We start from the raw sequence: 24,994 nt of genomic DNA on the forward strand, positions 1-24,994 counted from the left end.
GCATATCTCAGTGAAATAGCAGACTGCAGTTCACATCGTGAAGTAGCAGTCTATGTTTCATGTCATCGTGAACTATGTTTCACGCTTCAAAATTTTAGTTTAGAATTGCATCAATCCAAGTCGTGGAGACTCCTATATGGTCCTCTCTTAACTCTGGTATGACAATCCTTAATCCATGATGTAGCAGGTCTTTGTGAGATAGCAGACTACAGTTCATGTCATGAAGTAGCAGTTTGTGTTTCACGTCGTAAAAAACTAGAATATGGTTGTGAACAGTTTCACTGTGCTTTCACGAGATAAGATTTTCTCTATAAAAGCAACAAAAGTATGGCTCACTTGCTTCTCCTTAAGGTACCACCTTTTAGTTCTTGGTCCAAATCTGGGCAAACTTCTTTGCACAACAGTAAACTAGAGGTTAGGAACCGTCTCCCAGTATGTCTAAAGCCACAACCAGAGCATGGCATAAATCAGGTGATGTTCCTCTGCAACTTGAGTAACAGACAATCCAACTCAGGACATCTCATCTTGTTCAGATTAACATACATACCAGCACATGCATATACATTTATGCATTACATCTGAAGCTTTAATACCAATGACTGAGACGTTCTGAAAAACAATGGCATTCCTAGTACACCAGATTTTCCACACAACACAAGCTCTGATAATGTTAAATAATGACCCCGCATGTTCATCATTAACAGACCATATTCCCAAAATCCAATCACCCCAATAAGCCTAAATGTCCAGCCCCTTCTCCACCCATTTGGTAATCCTAGTCCAGGTCCCCCTGATGACTGGGCATTCCTAGAAAGCATGTCTTCCATCCTCTAAATAGGATCTGCATCTGGGGGAAACTCCACAAGAGATATTTTTACTTTGCAGTTTAGAACCAACGGGGAGGGCCCACATACCAACCTTCCACATACAAACCTAAAACCTCTTAGGAACCTAACTTTCCCAGAGCTGTTTCCATATTTTTTTCCCTGAGGCAGAGCTCCAGCTCACTCTCCAAATCTTGTTGCAATAATCCATATAAGCATCCCCACATCTCATCATAGAGTAGAGTTCTCTGGTTCAATTGACTATCTTAATACTATTATTCCAAGTCCAATCTTTAATCCAACTGGATTCATCAACCCTGCAGTGGAGCACCACCCCTTTTGGATCAAAGCAAAGGCCTGAATCAACAAATCTCTCTCTCGCTCTACCTAATAAATGAAATTCTCAAGTTATATGCTCCAAGTCTTTCCACCCAACAACCTCCCAATCACAATAGTCATTCAGATGCCTTAGGCCTTTATTATTTAATACTATTATTCCAAGTCATCCCCACATCTCATTATAGAGTAGAGTTCTCTGGTTCAATTGACTATCTTAATACTATTATTCCAAGTCCAATCTTTAATCCAACTGGATTCATCAACCCTGTAGTGGAGCACCACCCCTTTTGGATCAAAGCAAAGGCCTGAATCAACAAATCTCTCTCTCGCTCTACCTAATAAATGAAATTCTCAAGTTATATGCTCCAAGTCTTTCCACCCAACAACCTCCCAATCACAACAGTCATTCAGATGCCTTAGGCCTTTATTATTTAATTTTTTAGATGAAGAAGTGTCAAGAAGAGCTAAAGGGGTGGTTGAATTTATGTGTCCACCATATCCCTAGGCTGAGCATAGAGTTCCCAGTAGCTCTGCACCCCCCATCCCAAGACATGAAGCCAAGGCACTCTTTGCATCTTTTGCAAAGCATCTTACAAAATGCTGAGATGGTAACTTTGATAGGAGAAAAAGAGAACAGTTTATCTTTCCATCCCAAGTCCAACCATTTGCCTTTTGCATACACGTCAAAAGCATCAACAATTTCCCTTATTACCATAAAGGCCCAAGAGTCATTCTGAAACAAGCACTTAGGTAACATCAGGGCTCTCCTTGCAATACAATGAGTAGGAATATGAAGAATACCAATACCCCCCTCCTCCTTTGGGAAAAACACCTTGTCCCATGCCAACTAGGCTGGAACTCTACTAGTTACTCTACCATTCCTCCTTAAGAAATCTCTGACAGGCCCAATTATTTTTTTTCGATGGCACTTACCAAATTCCATCACTAGGCAAAGGAACAGTATGTATGCATTCAGTATTGCATTGCAAATATCAATTATGTTATGGAATGGAACTCTAATGCCCTCCCATTTCCTCAACTTCTTCAAAAACCAATTTACAGCCCAATCAGTCATCTATTTATTAGTAATGCCAACCCCAAAAGGGATTCCAAGTAACCTAACAATATATCCCTTTTGCACCGCCTCACATCCCCACCTCTGCATGTCAAAGTCATTGTCTTCTGTTAGACTGATAATTCTTGATTTTTGTATGTTGCACTACTTAGAGCCAGAAGCATCAGCAAATTCTTGTACTAAATCTAAAACCACTCTAACATTGTTATTCTCAGCTTTTAGAAAGAGTAAAGAGTTATCAGCAAAACACTGTTTAATCAATTGATCACTATATTTCAGTTTTAGACCAGTGTGATACTCCCAACTCTGTAAGCATTCTCAAGTGACACCACCAGAGGGTGAGAAGCAATGGCAAATAAAAGAGGGGCCAAAGGAAAACCTTGCGTCATAGATCTAATAATCTCAAACCCTCCTACAACTCTTCCATTCAATAGCACATTAGAAACTCCACCCCAAGATAGAGCGCAAATACAGGTTGTAATTTTACTCCCAAACCCAAGCTTTTCCATGATTCTTGCAACAAAGGACCAATGCACCCTGTCATAGGCCTTTTCTAAGTCAAGTTGTAGCATAATGCATTTTTGCTAAGTGTTAATAGCCACATCTCTTCATAGCAAGATAGCAAAGATGTTGTCATAAATTGACCTATCCTTAATAAAGCCATATTGTTTTTTGGATATTACTTCCTGCAAGATAGGGGTGTTTCTAAGGGCAATCACTTTAGCCAAGATTTTGTAGATCATAATAAGCAAGGTGATAGGCCTCCAGTGACCAAACCTATTGTAGGCAGTTTGCTTTGGAGTCAGCTTCACCAACGCTGCTTTAAAATCTCTGTGCATGATACTAGTGTTGAAAGCTTTCCTCCAGATTTCCCCCACAATATCTTTTAAGCAAGGCCAGAAGGCAATGAAGAACTCAGTAGATAACCCATCCCATCTTGGAGCTTTGTCTCTCCCCAACTTCACCAAGGCAACCCAACACTCCTCAATATCCACATCCCTTTCCAACCAATTAGCTATGTCAATGTCCACCTTCTGATTAATTAATCCCAGGAATTTATTTTCAACTTGAAACCTCCTCAAAGAGCAATCCTCCTTCAAGCTAAGGGTATACCCCAAGAACTTCACCCATTTCCAAGCCAAAGTGTTCATATCCCTCCAGAGGAAGTCCATCTTCATCTATGATATTCCCCATCACCTCATAATTGTCCCTCTCTTTGGAAAGTTTGAACAAATTGCTCTCAGGTTTCCTTTTGTTGTTAAAAAATTTCCATTTGGGCCACTTTTCCTCTTGTCTAGCACATCTGTCACCTTCATCCTTAATGCCAGCTTGGCATTTAAAGTACAAGTTAGTTTCCTCAGCATTCAACCAACTTGTTTGTCTTCTAATCTGAAGTTTCTCTAACCGTAAAGCCGAATTCCTTATTTCACATCTCTTTTCCTCTACCTTCAATTTACCCACATCCCTAATAATTCCTTGCATCTCATTGGCAAATTGCCTCCATGCACCATCTTCACACCCTCTTTTTATGGAGTACACTGAAGAAAACTTGGGATTTCCATCATGAATCATGGTATTCGCATCAAATCTTTGTGGAGGGGAGATTATGCAAATGAAAGTGAGACAGTGATGAGAGTGAAAGTGTAATTTGAGTGGGGAGGATGGGAGTATCGAGCAATGCCAAGAGTGATGTTTCCCAGATTATGCACCAATTCATATTCAAAGGCCTCTTGGTGAATTTTATAATTTGATATTTCCTATATTTTTTTGAATTCTAAGTACAAATGTGATATTATGTAATTTCTATAATTATGGATATAATGACCATGATGGATACCTCGTGGATGTAAATTATGTCATTTTAAATATTCTATGCTATATTATGTCTGTGGGTAAGTGAGAATCTCACAAATATGTTCAATTTTTTATTTTTTGACAATGCCTAAGATTATAATAATGTTATTTTAAACATTCTATGCTATATTGTATCTGTGGGTAAGCAAGAGCCTCACAAATATGTTCAACTTTTTATTTTTTGACATTGCCTTAGATTATAATAATGTTACTTTTAATTTAAGGTTTTAGATTTAGTTTTTCAATGTATGTGTCTTGATTACTCCACCATCTTGTTTTCTCAAAATACATCGATTTCTATATTCTTAAAAGCTTACTCATCATTAAAATTTTATGAATTGATTGAATTAGGTATATGTAAATGATGTTCACTTGTGCAAAAGGATGCAAATAACTGTCATTTTGATTTTGTCTTAGATGCATTGTACATAGAGTAAATTTTTATACTCTTATAAACTTTACATTATTTCAATTCTAAGATTACGCGAATGTTGCCTTTTTTTACGTGTTAAGATATCTAAGAGCTACCATACTAGCAGTTTCGCTAGCCTATGCTACTAGATTTCATAGCCTAGGATGGTTACAATTAGAGCTCAAATGTGAAAAGTGGAGTAAATTTTAGGGTGAATGTTCCTAAGGAGATGACATAAAGAACGGACCCCTCTCACCTATTTTGTTTTCCTTGGTCCTAGTCCTTGAACTAGAGCTATTATACTTAGTATGAGTTTACAATCACTCAAGAAGTTGGCGAGTGTGATTAAACTACAGAAAGGACAAGAAAGAATATAAAATTTAAAAAACAAGAAATGGGACTAGAAGCTTTAGCATTTATTTCTTTCAATGGGACGGATGGGCAATTATATTTAAGCCAATAACTTGAAATATTTAGATTACATGAGCTTTCCATTTGAAGTCAATTTCGACGTATCAATATTTGACTAAAGCATTCTTCTCCATGAGCCTTTCAAGAAAACTAATACACAATGTGGAATTAATAGCATGTCGAAATTATGACTACTCTATAAACTAGGATAATGAATTCCATCCTTAACATTGTAGAAATCATAATGCTTGATTCATAGGTAGAACTTTGTGTGGTCATGAAAAGATAGGCGTTCACCAACATGCATGTAAAGGGTGCTCAACTGAAGTCTTTGCATCATGAAAAGGTGATGGCCACGAGAGGCCAACTAAGAAGAAAATAAAAGATAATGTGCAATATTTAATATCACAAATGTGTGATGTATATAATGACAAGAGGAGGAGTGGAGTGAAGAGCCTCTAGTTGTGTAAAAGAAGAAAGGTTAATTAGAAGGTTGATAATATACCCTAAGGATGGCAAAATCCAATGCCCTTAATGACCTCAAGGTTAGCATAGACACGATTATTAATGTGGTTCCGGCAAGGTCCACGCCAAGGGAAGCCCTCTTTTTGTCCAACATTGATCAGACTGTGGCTTTCCCCGTGGAAACGGTCTACGTCTACAAACCCCAGCCTTGTATGGATCCTAGAGCCTTGGTTGAGAAGATTAGAGGGGCCTTAAGTGAGTTGTTAGTGTCCTATTATCCATTGGCAGGGAGGATTAGATTCAATCCCGAGAAAGGCAGGTTGGAGATTGATTGCAATGCAGCTGGCGTTTTGCTTGCCGCCGCCAGCTCCGTGCTAAGCATGGATGATTTGGGCGAAATTGGGTTTGTTAATCCCGGGTTCAGGAGATTAATCCTGCATCAAGTAGACGCGGTGGCCCCACCAATCGCCACAATGCAGGTTAAGCTCTATCACCTCTTCATTGGCCAAGCTTGAATATATTTCGGATTCATGCCCGTTATCAATTTTGTCACAATTTCATTTCGTGCTCTCTCTCACAAACACACAATGTGTAATTTAATTTGGCATGCCTACATGTACACGATGTGTAAAGATGTACAAACACACACAAAAACACAGTGTTAGGGTGAAACAACTACAAAATAACAATTGTAGTTTAATTTTGTGGTAAAATGGCTAGCAAAATCGAGGTGAGGGGAGTGTTTATATATATATGAGGGGAGTGTTTATATATATATATATATATATTATGTAAGAGTTGGTATTGAATCTAGATGCCACTAGGGTGGATTTGAACCCATTATGCCTTTCTTTTGCGAGATATGGATGTTGTCATTCGGCTATATCGTAGGAGGCATACCACTCTCTCTGTTAGTCCTAACCATGGAGGGGTTATAGATGGGGGAGATGCGAGGCCCCCTAGGCCTTTGAGTGAAATTGACATGGTGCGCTCATGAAACTTTTTTGAGTGAAACCTTCTACCATGGACTAAGGAGGAAATGATAATTTTTTGACATGGTGCGCTCATGAAACTTTTTTGAGTGAAACCTTCTACCATGGACTAAGGAGGAAATGATAATTTTCAACAAGCATCATTTTTTTTCATTCAATTATAACTCTTTGAAAAAAAATTGAAGGAGGCTTTTTTTAGTTCTTCTCTCGATGTGAAGAGGATTTTTCAAAAGTTGAACTAGATGAAGCTAACTTAGGCCTATTTTACACGTCTTTCAAAATTAACATGATAAAGTGTTTCTTAATGTCCTTTTTTGCTTGTGTCATCATGGCCTCCAGTAGTCAACAGAGTGGAGATCATAACCATATAATACACCTAATGGCTCCTTGACGTTAGAAAAATCATTACTCTTGATCCATGAAGGCAGTCTCCACAAGTTTTTTTTTTCTCAATGCAAAAAAAATCCCATGGAGGTGGATTCAAATGAGGGAGAGAGAAGCCTCGTCTACCTTGCGTAGGACCAAGACTACTTTTGCTTTGGGGTATTGCAATCGTCATCTTCTTTCTCCGCCTACACTTGATGGGACACAACCATTAAAACGCCACCTATGCACGTCCAAACAACAAAAAATACAGTCGTGTGTGTGTGTGTGTGTGTGTGTGTGTGTGTGTGTGATAGGGCTATTGAGGGGGAGATGGAGGCACTGAAAGGCCTATAATCCAGTGAACTTTAATAAACTCGGGCATATAATAGAGCTAATCAAGCCAAAATGGAAGGGCTGGCGAGCGCCTTTGCATGCTCGAATTGGACAGTGAGATGACTTCAGAGATGATGCCAATGAGCTCTATCACGTGACAGTCATGCTATCGATGACCCACCACCAAGGCATCCCGCTATCATCAAGGCCTCCACCTTAATGGAATGCCACTAGATGATTGATGCCCACGACCTCAACGGTGATGGCAAGGTCGACTTCTACGAGTTCAAGCGCCTTATGATCATTGCTTGTTGATCGTTGGTGTGTCGGTCTAACAAAAATCCACTGGCATTGCACGTTGTAGAGGGCCTTGTGTTGTAGAGAGCCCTATGCCTGCAAAGGCCATTGCTAATTGCTGCAAAGCATCAGTTGTTGATGTCTCGGCTTCCAAACGCCGGCATTAGGGTAGCGGCCCTTTGTGTTCAATCTTAACGTAATGTGGTAGAACCCTTAGATTTATTAAAGTTAAAGGTTCAATACTGTTCGTCTTCCTTTAATTAATTGATTTTCTTTTTTTACTCATTAACGGCCCCTATTATTGAGAAATGATGTTTTTTAATAGAAAACTAGTTGGGATCCTATGCTTCGCACATCTTTTGAGGCTTCCAAAATCAAATGCTACCCAAACCTCCTCCTCCCTTTCCCGAACCTTCAAATTCTTGCCATGTGGAAGCTTTGTGAAACTCTTCCTTAAGATAATATAGAGATAGAGATGTGGGTGATCTCGCCAACTCAACCCTATGGAATGCATTTTCCAAAATGTTGACATGGCTTTTAAAAAGCATAGGTTATTTTAGAATTACCACAAGGGTAGATTCCAATCCTATATCTCCATATAGGAAGGCAAGGGTGTTATGGCTAGGCTAAATTTTGGAGGCCTATCCGAACGAAGGCCTTGTGTTCATTTTTATACATTTGAAACTGGAATTTGATTTGAGTGGCCTTCTATTGAAACCTCATTTTTCATGGTGGCCTTCCTTTCAATGCTAAAATGGCTATGATGGCTATGATGGCTATTATGCCTTTATATTTTAGTACTTGGTAGTGAGAGCAAGATACTTGACAAATCCTCCAAATCTTGAGCATCCTTTTTCTAGCTATAAGACCTCTAATGAAAAAATACCTCATGTTTTATAAAGACTCTCCATTACATTTTTCTATGGTGCATGTAAATTGATTCAAATGATTGATTGAAACGGGTCCCAACTCTCATGAGGGGGATTCATAAGCATGGGTTGTGGCTTAAAAGCTATAAGCATGGGTTGTGGTTACAAAGCTACAAGCCCATCCTCCCCATATGTAACTTCTTGTTTTTGTAAACCACTATACAAAATTTGCCGAAGCTAATAAAAAAGTGATGTAATTATCACTCAAGGTGACAAGGGATTCAATTGACTATGGTAATTTGTTTTAGTGGTTTTGGTAAAGACATTTGAAGCCTTCTTGTAAAGAAAAGGCCTTAAATTCATGTGGCTTTTCATCATAGAGTGAGTTAATTTCTCTATATTAATGATAATAATAGCTCATTTATATTAATGACAATAAACGCTCAAATAATTATATCAATGTTGTGGATACTACTGATACTACTAACATATGTTATGCTTATGCAAGGTGTTTAATGATAAGCTTAAACCTTAGGTTTGATATTCAAGTGTGTATATCTACATGTAATCTATAATTATTGGAAACCACACTTTGAATTGTTGCATCATGTTTTTTCTTTGTCTTTTTTGGTAAGGATTTGGCAATGAAATTAAGCCTTTTCGGAAGCTATCTTGTGGGTGTAGTGCAGCAAGATTCGAACTCGCGCCCCTGGGCAGCGAGCCAACGTGCTTCTGCTGCGCTGCACACTATATGCCCGCACATTGCATGAAGAATATCTTTTTGGTATGTATTGCTATATATCTTTTTTATATACATGGGAACTCACACTCTTGTATATTTTGTTGTGGTACCATAGGTGACTAGCTTCAAGTGTGGTGGGTTTGCCTTTGGGCTTTGTACAAGCCATGCAATGTTTGATGGGCTCTCATCGACACAATTCCTTCACAATCTAGCAGCCATGACAAGAGGAGAAGGAATGCTTTTCCATGCAAGCTTTGATCGCACGTGCCTCAAAGCACGTGAGCCTCCCACGATACAATATGAACACCCGGAGCTCATGCAGCTACCCGCTGCCGCCGCCACCTTCACTAAACCAGAAGCCACCAAACCAAACCTAGACTTCACCCAAATCTCCTCCCACCATGCGTACCGCTCCTTCCCCTTCCCCTCGCACGTGCTGCAAAAGCTAAAAGCCAAAGCCATGGAGGGAGATTCGGTCCACGACAACAAATGCTCAACTTTCGAGGCAGTTCTGGCGCACGTGTGGCAAGCACGTGTGAAGTCCATTGAGGTGGAGGATCCGATGCAGCCGACGGCGGTGTTGTTTGCCATAGACATTCGCAAGCGTGTGGATCCGGCTTTATCGCAGGCTTTCACCGGCAACGGGGTTATCACGGCCTATGCGCAAGCGCCCGCCATGGAAATCCGCTCCAAGCCCCTCTCCTTTTGTGTAAGCAAGGTTCGTGAAGGCATCGAACGTGTGACCCCCGACTACATCAAGTCCGCTATCGATTGGCTAGAGGTCCATAAGGGCGTCCCATCTGTAGGCGTCCAAGGCAATTTCTATTTGTCTGCATGGTGGAAGCTCCCTTTCCACAAGGTTGACTTTGGATGGGGAGATCCAATATATGCTGGACCCATCATGAGTGGAATTGTGGATATGGTGCTCCTCATCTCTAACTGTGCAAAGGATGAAGGCCTCAACCTCCTCCTTGCATTGCAACCCCATGAAATGGCCAAGTTTGAACACCACATCCAAGTGTGATAAGATCACTTTCTAAAATGTATGCCTTTATCTCCAAAGCCTGGTTATATATGTCAAGGAGGTTTTATCACCTTGTAGGTCAACCAAATAGATGCTTATATTCCCTAAATATGATTAATAAATCCTACTTTAATAACCTCACAGATCAAGCATTGGTTTTGTGAGTTCCCATAATGCTTATGAGATTCCATTTTGTAACTACATCAAGAGCTCTTGTGGATTCTCGTATCATCATATAGTCTAAGTTATGTAGGATAAAGGGCCCATTAATGTTTGGCACACATTGTTAGTTGTGTGTTGATCAAATCACAGTGCACATTGAGGGCAAGCTGAAAGAGTGGTTTATTGCTCAATAACTTTGTTGTAGATATGCGTAAAGGTAAACTTATGCCATCAATCTAAATAGCATAGAAGGTGGGTGTAACACAGATTAGTAAAGAAGAGCTAAGGAATTTTTGCACATCAAACAAACATGTACACTTAGATTCTTCATGCACATAACCGATGCCGAGCCCAATTATACCATTAGTATTCGTCGATGGTGTAGTTGGTGAAATGTAAGATGGGTCTCAGCTTTATCTCCAAAGTCTGGTTATATATGTCAAGGAGGTTTTATCACCTGTAGGTCAACAAATAGATGCTTATATTCCCTAAATATGGTTGTTGCTTATTGCACACAACTGCTTATGAATAAATCCTACTTTTATAACCTCACAAATCAAGCATTGGTTTTGTGAGTTGCCATAATTCTTATGAGCTTCCATTCTGTAACAACATCAAGAGCTCTTGTGCATTCTTGTATCATCATATAGTCTAAGTTATGTAGGATGAAGGGCCCATTAATGTTTGGCACACACTTTTAGTTGTGAGTTAATCAAATCACAGTGCACATTGAGGGCAAGATGAAAGAGTGGTTTATTGCTCAATAACTTCGTTGTAGATATGCATAAAGGTAAACTTATGCCATCAATCTAAATAGATAGAAGGCGGGTGTAACATAGATTAGGAAAAAAGAGCTAAGGAATTCTTGTACATCAAACAAACATGTACACTTAGATTCTTCATGCACATAACCAATGTTGAGTCCAATTATACCATTAGTATTCATCGATGGTGTAGTTGTGCTGAAATGTAAGATGGGTCTCTAAAGTTCTAAAATTGAATACTCCCCATTTACTTGAAGAACTAGTTAGGAAAATAAACATTTATTAAATGATAATAACATTTTAATATTTATAGGAATGAGTGTTAAATATTCATGTCTCAAACGCTCCCCATTTACTTGAACTAGTCAAGAAAATAAATATTTACTAAATGAGAATGAAATTTTAACATTTATAGGAATGAGTGTTCAAGATTCATGGCAACCTTCCTTCTTGCAAACATCTCAAAGTAATAAAATGTTATGGTCACATGAGACTAACTTAAGATCCTCCCATAAGGGTTTTTTCTATTATAAGGGTAGCAGATATTTGAGGGGATGAAGAATAGATAGGCCTCTTCACACTATGACTAATTATGAAATTCATAAATAAGGTTATTGAGGGGGTGAAGAATAGATAGGCCTCTTCACACTATGACAAATTATGAAATTCATAAATAAGGGTATTGAGGGGGTGAAGAATAGATAGGCCTCTTCACACTATGAACAATTATGAAATTCATAAATAAATCAAGAAAAGGCTATCATTTATTAATAAAAAATTTAAGTAAATGCACCATTTTTCTTAGATTAGAAACACAAATGATGGGCCTCAATTCACCCATTTTTTGTGGACCTTGTCATCATTTTGTTTTATTGATAAAGGTCATATTACTCCCTAAATATGAAATTAGTGTTTATTATATTTAGAAGAGGCTATGAGGCAAGTAATATAGTGTCAACTATATTGCTCACTAAATATGAAATTGGGGTTTATTATATTTAGAAGAGGATATGAGGCACATGGATGGGACTTTGTTTGACTTGGTGAAACTATCATTACATGACATGGTTAAGGCACTCTTCCCTCTTCGTTTGGCCAACAACCTTGATTATAGGTGGCATCAATGGATTATTTCTTAGCTGATTCTAGGCAATATTAATGGCTTATTTTCTTAAGCATTATTGATTAAAGCTATCTTTACATGACATGGTGAAGACACTCTCCACTAGGCCAAATCTTGATTGTACGTGATGTTGATGTCTTAATATTTCAAACATCAAGTAAACATTCAATGAAAAAGTTTTCAATATTAGAATTTGAGATGATAGGGTGTTTTACATTTAGTGATATTTTGAGCTACTGGTACATGATTGGGACATTACTCATAACATTGGTACACGATTGGAACATTAATCATAGCGCCTAGACCCTATCCTAAAGCCAACTAGAGACCCAATGAGGGATCCTCAAACTTTGCCCAAGGCCTCAAAAAAACCCATATCCATTCTTAAGAGGTCATGTAACCAATTCTAGAGCCTCTTCCTGTGGAATCAATTCAACCAAGCCCCACATTGTTAGATGTAGTAAGGGAGGACTCAGAGGGAGTGAAAGCTAGACTTCTGTGGGTCACCATAGCCCATAACACATGTTTCCTGAGGTGATTTGTTACAACTTTATCTCATCTCTTTCAGAGCAAGTGCCTCCTAGGGAAGGATCAGTCCATATACCTTACACATTGCTGGATGCAGTGAGGGAGGACTTAGTGGGAGAGGTGAAAGCTACCCTTCCGTTGGTCACCATAGCCAATAACACATCTTTTCTGAGGTGATCGGTTACAAATTTATCGATGAGGCAATTGTGTATGCGCTGTGAGGAGAGGCCTTTTTTTGGGCGGCATGGTTCTATGTTGGTCGGAGAGCAGAGTGATGGTGGTTGGTTGAGGGGAGTGATCAAGTTTAAAAAGGTAACAACCCAGATGGTTTCCCGTGAGTTTCTCTTATACCGCAATTCTCAAGATGGTACAAAGAACTCCATAGGCATGACCGCTTCAGTGCCAGAGGTTAAACTGAAGGGTGTTGCGTTTGTGGCTGTTTGGTCAAGATGTGCGATACGCCTGGAAAGGGATGCATAGAACTTTTGTTCCTAATCATTTTGGCTAGCCTCAACAGTTTTGGTCAAGATGGCACAAAGAAATTTATTGGTGCCTTTGGCTTGGCCATTGGCTTGGGAATAGTAGGAGGCGGATTTCCTGTGGGTGACTAGGAATTCTTGTAACAAGAGTTGTATCACTAGATTGATGAAGTGTGCATTGTTGTCACTCACTAGTTCAAGAGGGCACCCAAAGCAAGTGATGACTCATTCGTAAAGGAATTTAGCTGTGGATTTTGCATCAACTTTGTGGGTAGCCCTAGCTTTGACCCATTTAGTGCAATAGTCTGTGGCCGTTATAATGTATCGCGCTTGAGTGTATTGACCCACCGGACTAATGGGTCTAATGAAATCAATGCCCCACTTCTCAAACATGGCTGTGTGTAAGGACACGAGAGGGTTTAGGAGAATTTTGTTAATCGTGGGATGGCCACTCATTGGCATTTGTGTAAGATTCCTCCCTCTGGCTTTTGAGGTGTGCAGGTGTAAAAACCTCCCCTTCTGATCTTATAATTATTCCCCTCTCTAAAATAAAAGAAAGATCCTATTTTACCTTGTTTTAGCCTAGGGAGAGAAAATGTCTAGAGGGAGGTAATTCAAAATTGAGATATTTTTGGATATAAAAATCCTCCTAGTGTCTAAAATGGTTTTCCCTAACAAATATTCAAAAAGATATTTCCAATTTGTAATTAGAATAAAATTGAAATCAGGTAAAAAGGACCTTAGCCTAAGGGTCATAATTTTCTAAGATTTTTGAATTAAGGTTCCTATGGACCAATTAGATTAATCCAAATGTAGGAAAGAGATAAATTGAAGAATAAAAGGAAATCCCTCTAAAAATGAGTAAATACTCACATAAGATGAAGAGTTGACTAAGGACAAGGTTATTATTTAAAAAAGAAAAGATATTTAGAAGAAATGATACATTTTTGACACCTCAGTGTGGGGAAATTCCCCTCATGAAGGAGGCACCTATTTCACATGTGTGGTTAAGTTTTAAACTCACAAACAATGAGATATTTTCATCTCTCCTCTCTCCTGCTTCAACTAGATCCAAAAAGTAAGCTAAACTGACCTAAAAATGGTCAAAAATTGACCAAACTGATTAGGAAAACTCTAGAATCAGTTTGCTTGGTTAGAGGCTCACTTTTTCCTATAAATGAAGCCTCCCCCTTTGTAAATGGTTAATAGTGTTTTATGCACTGTTACTCTACTCCTCCTCCCTAGAGCCAAAAACAGTGAATTTATTGATAATTCATTAGTTTTTGACCATTTCCTCTTCGAAAGAATTGGTGGCCACTCTTGTTGTTGCAAACAAGAGTAGATCCCTCAAACCATCGAAAGGAAAGCTCACAAAAATTCATGTAAGTTAGCAATCCTACTTTTTCTTTATTCCATTTAATTGTTTTCTAATTTTTGTTTTCTTTAAAATAAAAAATGATGCTATGCCTTGTTGGAAGGGCTTTCCCCCTCTCTTCATTCTTGAATTCATCCTTTCTTTATCCTAGATGTGTAATAAAATTGTTAGAATTAAACTTTTCATATTGTTTCTCTTTAAAAAGTGGAATTTGATTAGTTTAGAATGCTTTAAACCATTTGGGATAATTTCTAAGTAACTTGAGAATGAAAAAAATTGAAAAATGGTTAGCCATACAAAGGAGGTTATGGTAAAATTTTCTTAAATTTTGTGAAATAAGTTTTATCTTTTATTATTCAAAAAGAGCAATCCCCACCGCTTGTGTATTCTAAAAGTGTTATTTTTATTCTATGCATAGAAAAATGCATATAAGAAATATTTTTATAATAAAAGTGTTATTTTCATCAGAATTAATTTCTATGCATAGAAAGATGCATTTTGGGAATATTTTGATTATAAAAGTGTTACTTTCATCAAAATTGATTTTTATGCATTAAAGAATTTTTTTATTATAAAAGTGTTACTTTCATTAAAATTGAATTTATGCATAAATAGATGCATAAAAGGATTTTTTTAAATAAAAGCATTACTTTCATCAAATTTTGATTTTATGCATAGAAAGATGCATAAAGAAATTTATTTTTGATTCAAAAGAGTTATTCTCATCAATTTTGATTTTATGCATAGAAAGATGCATAAAGAAATTTATTTTTATTTCAAAAGAGTTATTCTCATAATTTTGATTTTATGCATATAAAGATGCATAAAGAAATTTATTTTTATTTCAAAAGTGTTATTCTCATCACTTTTGATTTTGTGCATAGAAAGATGCATAAAGAAATTTATTTTTTAATTCAAAAGTGTTATTCTCATCAGTTTTGATTTTGTGCATAGAAAGATGCATAAAGAAATTTATTTTTAATTCAAAAGAGTTATTCTCATCAATTTTGATTTTATGCATAGAAAGATGCATAAAGAAATTTATTTTATTTCAAAAGTTATTGTCATCAATTTTGATTTTATGCATAGAAAGATGCATAAAGAAATTTATTTTTATTTCAAAAGAGTTATTCTCATTAAAATTGAATTTATGCATAGAAAGATACATAAAAGATTTATTTTTATTTCGAAAGTGTTATTCTGCTTAAAATTGAATTTATGCATAAACAAATTTTTATAAAAGTGTTATTTTTCACTAAAGTTGTTGTTATGCATAAATAGATGCGTAAAGAATCTTTATATCAAAAATAAGAATTCTCTTACATTCTATAAATAGATGTGATAAGATGTGATATTAATCTCACATAGAAGAGAATGAATAGAGGATGGATGTGATGAGAATAGAAGTGATGAGAATAGATGTGATGAGAATAGAAGTGATGAGAATGAGAGGTAAATAGATGTGATGAGATGGGATGCGAATCAGATAGATGGGAATGAATGGATGGATGGATGTGATGAGAATAGAAGTGATGAGAATGAGAGGTAAATAGATGTGATGATATGTGATGCGAATTAGATAGATGGGAATGAATGGATGGATGGATGTGATGAGAATAGAAGTGATGAGAATGAGAGGTAAATAGATATGATATGAATCAGATAGATGAGAATGAATAGAGGATGGATGTGATGAGAATAGAAGTGATGAGAATGAGAGGTAAATAGATGTGATATGAATCAAATAGGTGAGAATGGGAATGAATGGATGGATGGATGTGATGAGAATAGAAGTGATGAGAATGAGAGGTAAATAGATATGATATGAATCAGATAGATGAGAATGAATAGAGGATGGATGTGATGAGAATAGAAGTGATGAGAATGAGAGGTAAATAGATGTGATATGAATCAGATAGGTGAGAATGAATAGAGGATGGATGTGATGAGAATAGAAATGATAAGAATGAGGTAAATAGACGTGATGAGATGGGATGCAAATCAGATAGATGGGAATGAATGGATGGATGGATGATGTGAGGAGAATAGAAGTGATGAAAATGAGAGATAAATAGATGTGATGATATGTGATGCGCATCAGATAGATGGGAATGAATGGATGGATGGATGCGATGAGAATAGGAGTGACGAGAATGTGACGTGAATAGATGTGATGAGATATAATGCGAATCAGATAGATGGGAAAGAATGGATGGATGGATGTGATGAGAATGAAAGGTAAATAGATGCGATGATATGTGATGCGAATCAGATAAATGTGAATGAATAGATGAGATGTGATGTCATGTGAATCAGGATGTAAATGAATGAATATAGGATGTGAATGAATGTGATAACATGTGAATCGGGATGTGAATGAACGATAAGGGACGTGAATAAATGTGTTAGCATGTGAATCGGGATGTGAATGAATGAGATGTGATGTGAAATGGATGTGATAAGATGCGATGTAAACTGGATAGATGTTAATGTATGTGAAGTGATGAGATGTATGGGTAGATGCAAGTAGATGTGATCTGATGAGGATAAATGAGAAAATAAGTGATGAGTTAGAAAAAGATGTGATTAGATGAGAATGGGAATACTTATGAAATGAATGTGGGTAATGTGGATTGATGTGTGGGTAATGTGGATTGATGTGGATTGATGTGTGGGTAATGTGGATTGATGTGGATGGATGTGGATTGATGTGTGGGTAATGTGGATTGATGTGGATGGATGAGTGGATAATGTGGATTGAAGTGAATGATGTGGATGGATGTATGGATGATATGGATTGATGTGTGGGTAATGTGGATTGACGTGAATGAATGTGGATTGATGTGTGGGTAATGTGGATTGATGTGGATGGATGTATGGATGATGTGGATTGGTGTGGATGATGTGGATGGATGTATGGATGATGTGGATTAATTTGTGGATGATGCGATTGGATGTGATTTGATGTGGGAATGATATGATGTGATAGGGATCGATGAAGAAAAAAAAATGTGGGAAGTTGAGAAAAGATGGGGACTAATGTGAAAGGATGTGGAGTGATGAGAAAAAATGAAAATATTGTTGGAACTGTATTTGTATGTGAAATCTATTTTTAAATGACTGTTTTATGTCAAGAATGCTGGGGAAGCATTTTGACCGTCTTGTGAATGAGGTTGTGGCTGTTAAAATTGCAACTGCTAAGATGAAGAGTCAACGGAGGACGTCTCGTGTAGCAAGGTCGGCCGAGGTCTTGACCAGCCTCGGTTTGATTTAAATGGTGAGCTTCCGGTACAGTGGATGAGGGACCAAGGAAGGGGAAGATATTGGAACAAGGAGTAAGAGTTGTTTTCTGAATTCGGGCATGGATCTGGTTGGTTGACCTTGCTAGTCCTTAACGGATGAGTCCATGGCTCTTTTATATGGATCCGTTGGTTGATCTTGCTGATCTTCAACGGAGATTCCATTTTGATATGTGAATATATTGCCGGTTACTATGAGCTAGGAACTATCGAAAAGGCCCCTGAGTGAACAGGTTGTGAGCATTCTGGTTGTTGCCAATGATGCCATAGGTACACCGATGAAGGAATGATTGGAAATAAGGATTCGACCGGAGATTTTGAGCATTGTGATCAGTGACACAATGGTTTCATTAAATGATTGTTTTAAATATAGCTGAGAAAAAGGCAATTTCATAGTGGGTGTGTAAGTGGTGTGACTAGTTTTAAGTTTGCATGAATATCTAGCTAGGGGGCCTGGGAACTCTTTTCCCTGGTACCCGGGACAAAACCTAACCAAATTCTTAATTGGATCCCATCACTACAGTGGTTGGGCGGTTGGCTAACCCATGGGACTGGATGGGGTTAGTAGGGCTGGACTGATGGATCTTTAAATTGAGACTCAATTCTGTTATGGTACGATAGATGAAGTAAATCCCAGATCTTTAAATTGAGACTCAATTCTGTTATAGTACGATAGATGAAGTAAATCCCAGACAAAAATTGTTCTATGGAAAAGAATCAACGGCTGTGCCTCTCAATGAGGAAAAAAGCGTTGGTCTTTATCTTTTCCCTGAACTGACTTGGGACTTACGAGTTTGGTCAGATCAATTTAGTTAGTTAAGGCTTTTGACTATGTTAAAGAGAAAAGTTATCCTGGAGGGATCGTCTGTGCTTTCCGAGCAAGGGAAGTTTTTTCGGGATCGGTTTTGGAAGAACCGATGGATTAGTCTCTTGTCCGGATATCCGTGGGGGCGAGGCCCCGAGTGTGAGACCCTGCCTCGCGCAAGAAGTGCTACTTCCGCTACTAGAACCCCTGAATTCGTTGCGCGGTGGTATCAGAGCGAACTGGCTAATGAGGATCAACCGAGAAGCCAAAAATGTCAAAAATTTATGAAGAAGCAGTAAAAGGTTGTAATTGTGTGAAAAAAAATTCATACGAATTGATATTCAAACTGAAATTCGTAAATTGGTAATTGGGTCTTCAGATGGAAGTACCGCAATTGTTTGGAATCCTGACTTGCTTGAGGCCTAGACATGATGGTATTTATCGTATAGTTCCAAGGACCGTGACTACCCATATATCCAGGGTATAACTCCAGCTCTTTATTGGCAGTATATATGAGTAAATCTAAGACTTGAAATTATAAGCATTAATACTATCCAGATGATGAATTCGAATGTGGTTGATATGATTTTAAATTATGGTTGAGAACTGATGAGTTAATTTGGATTCTGATTGAAAAAGAAAGATTCATGAATTTTGGTTGAAATGTAATAAACTAAGCAAAACCACAATGAGGATGAATGGGACGAGTCCCTGTGATGATGTTCGTATAGCTGGAATGACGTTAATGACTTCAACAAATCACTATGAGATTAGTGGATTGTGCTGGCAAATTGCTGCCGTTAACACTTGACCCAGTGGATCAAGTTAAGGGATGTCAAATTAAAAATCTGTATAATTGAAAATTTCCATGAAGGACTATTCAGATAGAGAATTCGGTCTAATGGACCATTATTGTGATAGGATTTGAATGATACGATCTGAGTGAATTATTATCTGATGATGAGTTTTATATAAGGGATCTTTATCCTAGGAGTCTGTTGAGTTCACTAGACTATAAGGAACCCCAGAATCAGTTGGATCTTAAGGAAAAGAATTCTCTTCTAATTTTGCGAGATGAGGACATCTCGCGTTTTTTAAGTGGGATAGGATGTAAGATTCCTCCCTCCGGCATTTGAGGTGTGCAGGTGTAAAAACCTCCCCTTCTGATCTTATAATTATTCCCCTCTCTGAAATAAAAGAAAGATCCTGTTTTACCCTGTTTTGGCCTAGAGAGAGAAAATATCTAGAGAGAGATAATTCAAAATTGAGACATTTTTGGATATAAAAATCCTCCTAGTGTCTAAAATGGTTTCCCCTGAAACAGATATTCAAAAAGAAATTTCCAATGTGCAATTGGAATAAAATTGAAATCAGGTAAAAAGGACCTTAGCCTAAGGGTCCAGATTTTCTTAAATTTTTGAATTAAGGTTCCTATGGACCAACAATTAGATTAATCCAAATGTAGGGAGGAGTTAAATTGAAGACTAAAAGGAAATCCCTCCAAAAATGAGTAAATACTCACATAAGATGAAGAGTTGACTAAGGACAAGGTTATTAGTTAAAAAAGAAGAGATATTTAGAAGAAATGATGCATTTTTGACACCTCGGTGTGGGGGAATTCCCCTCATGAAGGAGGCGCCTATTTCACATGTGTTCGAGTCGGATAAGATTTTTCTTGAACTATCTTTCTCGAAAAGGTTTGATAATTCAGTTACTCTTTTACTGAATTTCTTTCTTTGAATATTCACTTAACTGATTTTTGAATTAGTTACGAATTCTAATGAGGAATAAATTAATCATTTATCTGAATATTTTGATCTTGATAGATTTCCTGAATTTTCTTTTTACAATCTGTGGTGAATATAAAACAATAAAACTTTCTCTCTTAGAGTATTTAATTATTCATTTATCAAATACTCATAGAATTAACACTTTTTATTTAAAAAATCCTTTTATGCATAAAATCAAATTTTATGAGAATAACACTTTTATAATAAAAAAACTCCTTTATACATCTTTCTATGCATAAAAATCAAATTTAATGAGAATAACACTTTTATAATAAAACCAATTCCATTATGCATCTTTCTATGTAAAAAATTCAATTTTAATGAGAATAACACTTTTGTAATAAAAAAATTCCTTTATGTATCTTTCTATGCATAAAAATTAAATTTAATGAGATAACACCTTTATAATAAAAAAATTTCCATTATGCATCTTTCTATGCATAAAAATCAATTTTAATGAGAATAACACTTTTATAATAAAAAAATTTCTTTATGCAACTTTCTATGCATAAAAATCAAATTTAATGAGGATAACACTTTTATAATAAAAACATTTTCATTATGCATCTTTCTATGCATAGAAATTAAATTTAATAATTAATATCAGTGATATCCATGCATATTCATAGGTGAATATGTACATGGAGTAACTAGAATATTTCTTTTAGATGCAAAATGGTGGGAATTACTCTTTTGGAATAACATAAAAATAAACTTTCTTTTCCACAAAATTCTGGAAAATTTTGCCATAACCTCCTTTGTATGGCTGACCATTTCTCATTTTTATCATTCTATTTTTAACTTAAATTAACCCAAATTAGATTTATAGAACTCTAATCTACATAATTTTTCTATATTCAAGAAACAATAAGAAAAGTTTAATTAATCTCTTAGTTAATCTTTCTAGGATTAAAGGCTAGAATGTAAACAAGAGAAGGGGGTGGCCTTTTCCTAAAAGGCATAGCATTTGATTTTAATTCAATCAACTGTAAAACATGAAAATCAATCAATGTAAAACATGAAAATCAAGAAAACCATAGATTTAAAATTAAACAAGTAAGAAAAATTAGCTTACATGGAGCTTGTAAGCTCTCCTTTGGCTTGAGGAATTGAGGGTTCTACTCTTGTTTGAAGCAAGAGTGGCCACCAATTCACTTTGGAGAGGATTTGGCCAAAAACAATTGAATTATCAAGAAATTCAATGTAGATGGCTTAGGGCAGGAGTAGAGTAACAGTGCATAAACACCATTAAGCTTTTACAAAGAGGGAGGCTTCTATTTATAGGAAAAAGTGAGCCTCTAACCAAGCAAACTGATTCTAGAATTTTCCAGATCAGTTTGGTCAATTTTTGACCATTTTTGGGTCATCTCAGCTTACTTTTTGGATCTAGTTTTGAAATAGGAGAGAGGAGAGATGAAATATCTCATTTTATTGATTAAAAATTGGGGGCAATGATGAGAAAAAAGGTGCCTCCTTCATGAGGGGAGATCCCCACTCTGAGGTGTCAAAATTCAGTTTTTTAATTGTTTTCTTTGGTCCTTAGTCCACTCTTCATCTTATGTGAGCATTTACTCATTTTTAGGGGGTTTTTCTTTTATTCTTAAATTTATCTCCTCCCTACATTTGGATTAATCTTATTGGTCCATAAGAACCTTAATCCAAAATTTTCAAAAAATTTGGACCCTTAGGCTAAGGTCTTTTGTGCACATTATAATTTATTTCTAATGCACCTTAGGAATTTCTTTTTAAACTTCTGTTTTGGAAAAAATTATTTTAATAAGAAGGGATATTTTTCCATCCAAAGATATCTAAAAACTGAATTATCTCTCTCTAGAAAATTTTCTCTCTCTAGGCCAAAACAGGTAGAAACAAGATCTTTTATTATTTTGAAAAGGGGATTGATTACAGGGGAAGAAATTGGACATCTTGAGGGGCTGGGGAGGAATCTTACAGGTGGTGAGCATTCTGGTTGGCCAATGATGCCATAAGTACACCGATGAAGGAAAAAAAAGAAATTAGGATTCAATCGGATTAATTTTAGAGGATTATGATCAGTGATACTATAGTTTCATTAAATGATTATTTTAAAGATAGCTGAATCTGTGAAAATGGCAATTTCATTTTGGGTGTGTAATTAGTGTGACTAGTTTTAAGCTTGCATGAATATCTAGCTAGGGGGACTAGGAACTCTTTTCCTAGGTACTTGGGACAAAACCTAACCATGTTCTTAAATGGATCCCATCACTACATTGGTTGGGCGGTTGGCTAACCCATGGGACTGGATGGGGTTAGGCCAGACTGATGGATCCCTAAAATGAGACTCAATTCTATTATGGTACGATAGATGAAGTAAATCTCGGATAAAAATTATTCTATGGAAAAGAATCAACGACGGCTGTGCCTCTCAATGAGGAAAAAAGCGTTGGTCTCTATGATCTAAGTGCAAGTCTTTTCCTTGATCTGACTATGGGACTTACGGGTTCGGTCAGATCAGTTCAATTATTTAAGACTCTTGACTACGTTAGAGTAAAAATATCCTGGAGGAATTGCTCGTGCTTTTCGGGTGAGGGAAGTTTTTCCGGGTTCAGTTTTGGAAGAATCGAGGGATTGGTCTCTTGTCCGGATATTCGTGGGCGAGGCCTCGAGTGAAGGATATTCGTGGGCGAGGTCCCGAGTGAAGGACCTTGCCCCGCGCAAGAAGTGCTACTTCCACTGCTAGCACCCTAGGATTTGTTGCACGGAGGGGACAGGGATCTTTCAGCTGGTATCAGAGCGAATTGGCTAAAGTGGATCAACCGAGAAGCCAAAAATGTCAAAATTTTATGAAGTAACAGTAAAAAGTTAAAAATGTGTGATGAAATTCATACAAATTGATATTCAGACTGAAATTCAAAAATAGGTAATGGGGTCTTCAAATGGAAGTACCGCAATTGTATGGAATCCCTGACTTGCTTGAGGCCCAGACATGATGGTATTTACCTTATTATTCCAAGGACCCTGACGACCTATATTATATATCGAGGGTATAATTGCAGCTCTTTATTGGCAGTATATACGAGTAAATCTAAGACCTTGAAATTATAAGCAAAAATGCAATCCAGATGATGAATTCGAATGTGGTTGATATGATTTTAAAATTCTAGTTGAGAAGAACTGATGAGTTGAATTGGATTCTGATTTAAAAAAATGATGGTTGAAAAGCGATAAGCTGAGCAAAACCACAATGAGGATGAACGGGACGAGTCCCTGTGATGATGTTCGTAAACTGGAATGATGATAATGACTTCAGCAAATCACTACTATGAGATTAGTGGATTGTGCTGACTGATTGCTACTGTTAACACTTGACCCAGTGGATCAAGTTAAGGGATGACAAATTAAAAATCTGTATAATTGAAATTCTCATGGAGGAATGTTTAGATGGAAATTTCGATCTGAAATGGACCATTATTGTTTTAAGGATATGAATGATATGATCTGAATGAATTGTCATTTGATGATGAGTTCTATATAAGGGATCTTTATCCTAGAATTCTGTTGGGTTCACTAGACTATAAGGAACCCCAGAATCAGTTGGATCTTAAGGGAAAGAGTTATCCTCTAAATTGCGAGATGAGGACATCTCGCGTATTTTAAGTGGGGTAGGATGTAAGATTCCTCCCTCCAACTTTTGAGGTATGTAGGTATAAGAATCTCCCCTTCTGATCTTATGATTATTCCCCTTTCTAAAATAAAAGAAAGATCCTGTTTTACCCTGTTTTGGCCTGGAGAGAGAAAATGTCTAGAGAGAGATACTTTAAAACTGAGATATTTTTGGATATAAAAATCCTCGTAGTGTCTAAAATGGTTTCCCCTGAAACAAAAATTCAAAAAGAACTTTCCAATGTGCAATTGGAATTAATTGAAAATAGGTATAAAGGACCTTAGCCTAAGGGTTCAGATTTTCAGAAATTTTTAGATTATGGTCCAATTAAGATCCCTATGGACCAATAAGATTAATCCAAATGTAGGGAGGAGATAAATTGAAGAATAAAAGAACCCCCCCCCCAAAAAAATGAGTAAATGCTCACATAAGATAAAGAGTGGACTAAGGACCAAGGACCAAAGAAAACAATAAAAAAACTGAATTTTGACACCTCAGTGTGGGAATCTTCCCTCATGAATTAGGCACCTTTTCCTCATCATTACCCCCAATTTTTAATCAATAAAATGAGATATTTTCATCTCTTCTCTCTCCTAATTCAAAACTAGATCCAAAAAGCTAAACTGACCCAAAAATGGTCAAAAATTGACCAAACTAATCTAAAAAATTCTAGAATCAGTTTGCTTAGTTAAAGGCTCACTTTTTCCTATAAATAGAAGCCTCCCCCTTTGTAAAAGCTTAATGGTGTTTATGCACTGTTACTCTACTTTTGTTCTCAGCGATCTACATTGAATTTTTTAATAATTCAATTATTTTTTGGCCTAATCCTCTCCAAAGTGAATTGGTGGCCACTCTTGCTTCAAACAAGAGTAGAACCCTCAATCCCTCAAGCCAAAGGAGAGCTTACAAGCTCCATGTAAGCTAATTTTCTTACTTGTTTAATGAAGAATCTATGGTTTTCTTAATTTTTATGTTTTGCAGATATTGAATTAAATTCAAATGCTATGCCTTTGATAAAAAGGC

General features: G+C 36.8%; 1 pseudogene; it reads left to right on the plus strand.

Moving 5' to 3' along the window:
* Positions 1–5,427: 5,427 nt before the first annotated feature.
* On the plus strand, positions 5,428–10,003 carry LOC147626804 (acyltransferase GLAUCE pseudogene; annotated as a pseudogene).
* Positions 10,004–24,994: the final 14,991 nt, after the last annotated feature.

This window comes from Cibotium barometz, chromosome 21, assembly GCF_041138505.1.
Source record: "Cibotium barometz isolate CiBa-2024 chromosome 21, ASM4113850v1, whole genome shotgun sequence".
Lineage (NCBI taxonomy): Eukaryota > Viridiplantae > Streptophyta > Polypodiopsida > Cyatheales > Cibotiaceae > Cibotium > Cibotium barometz.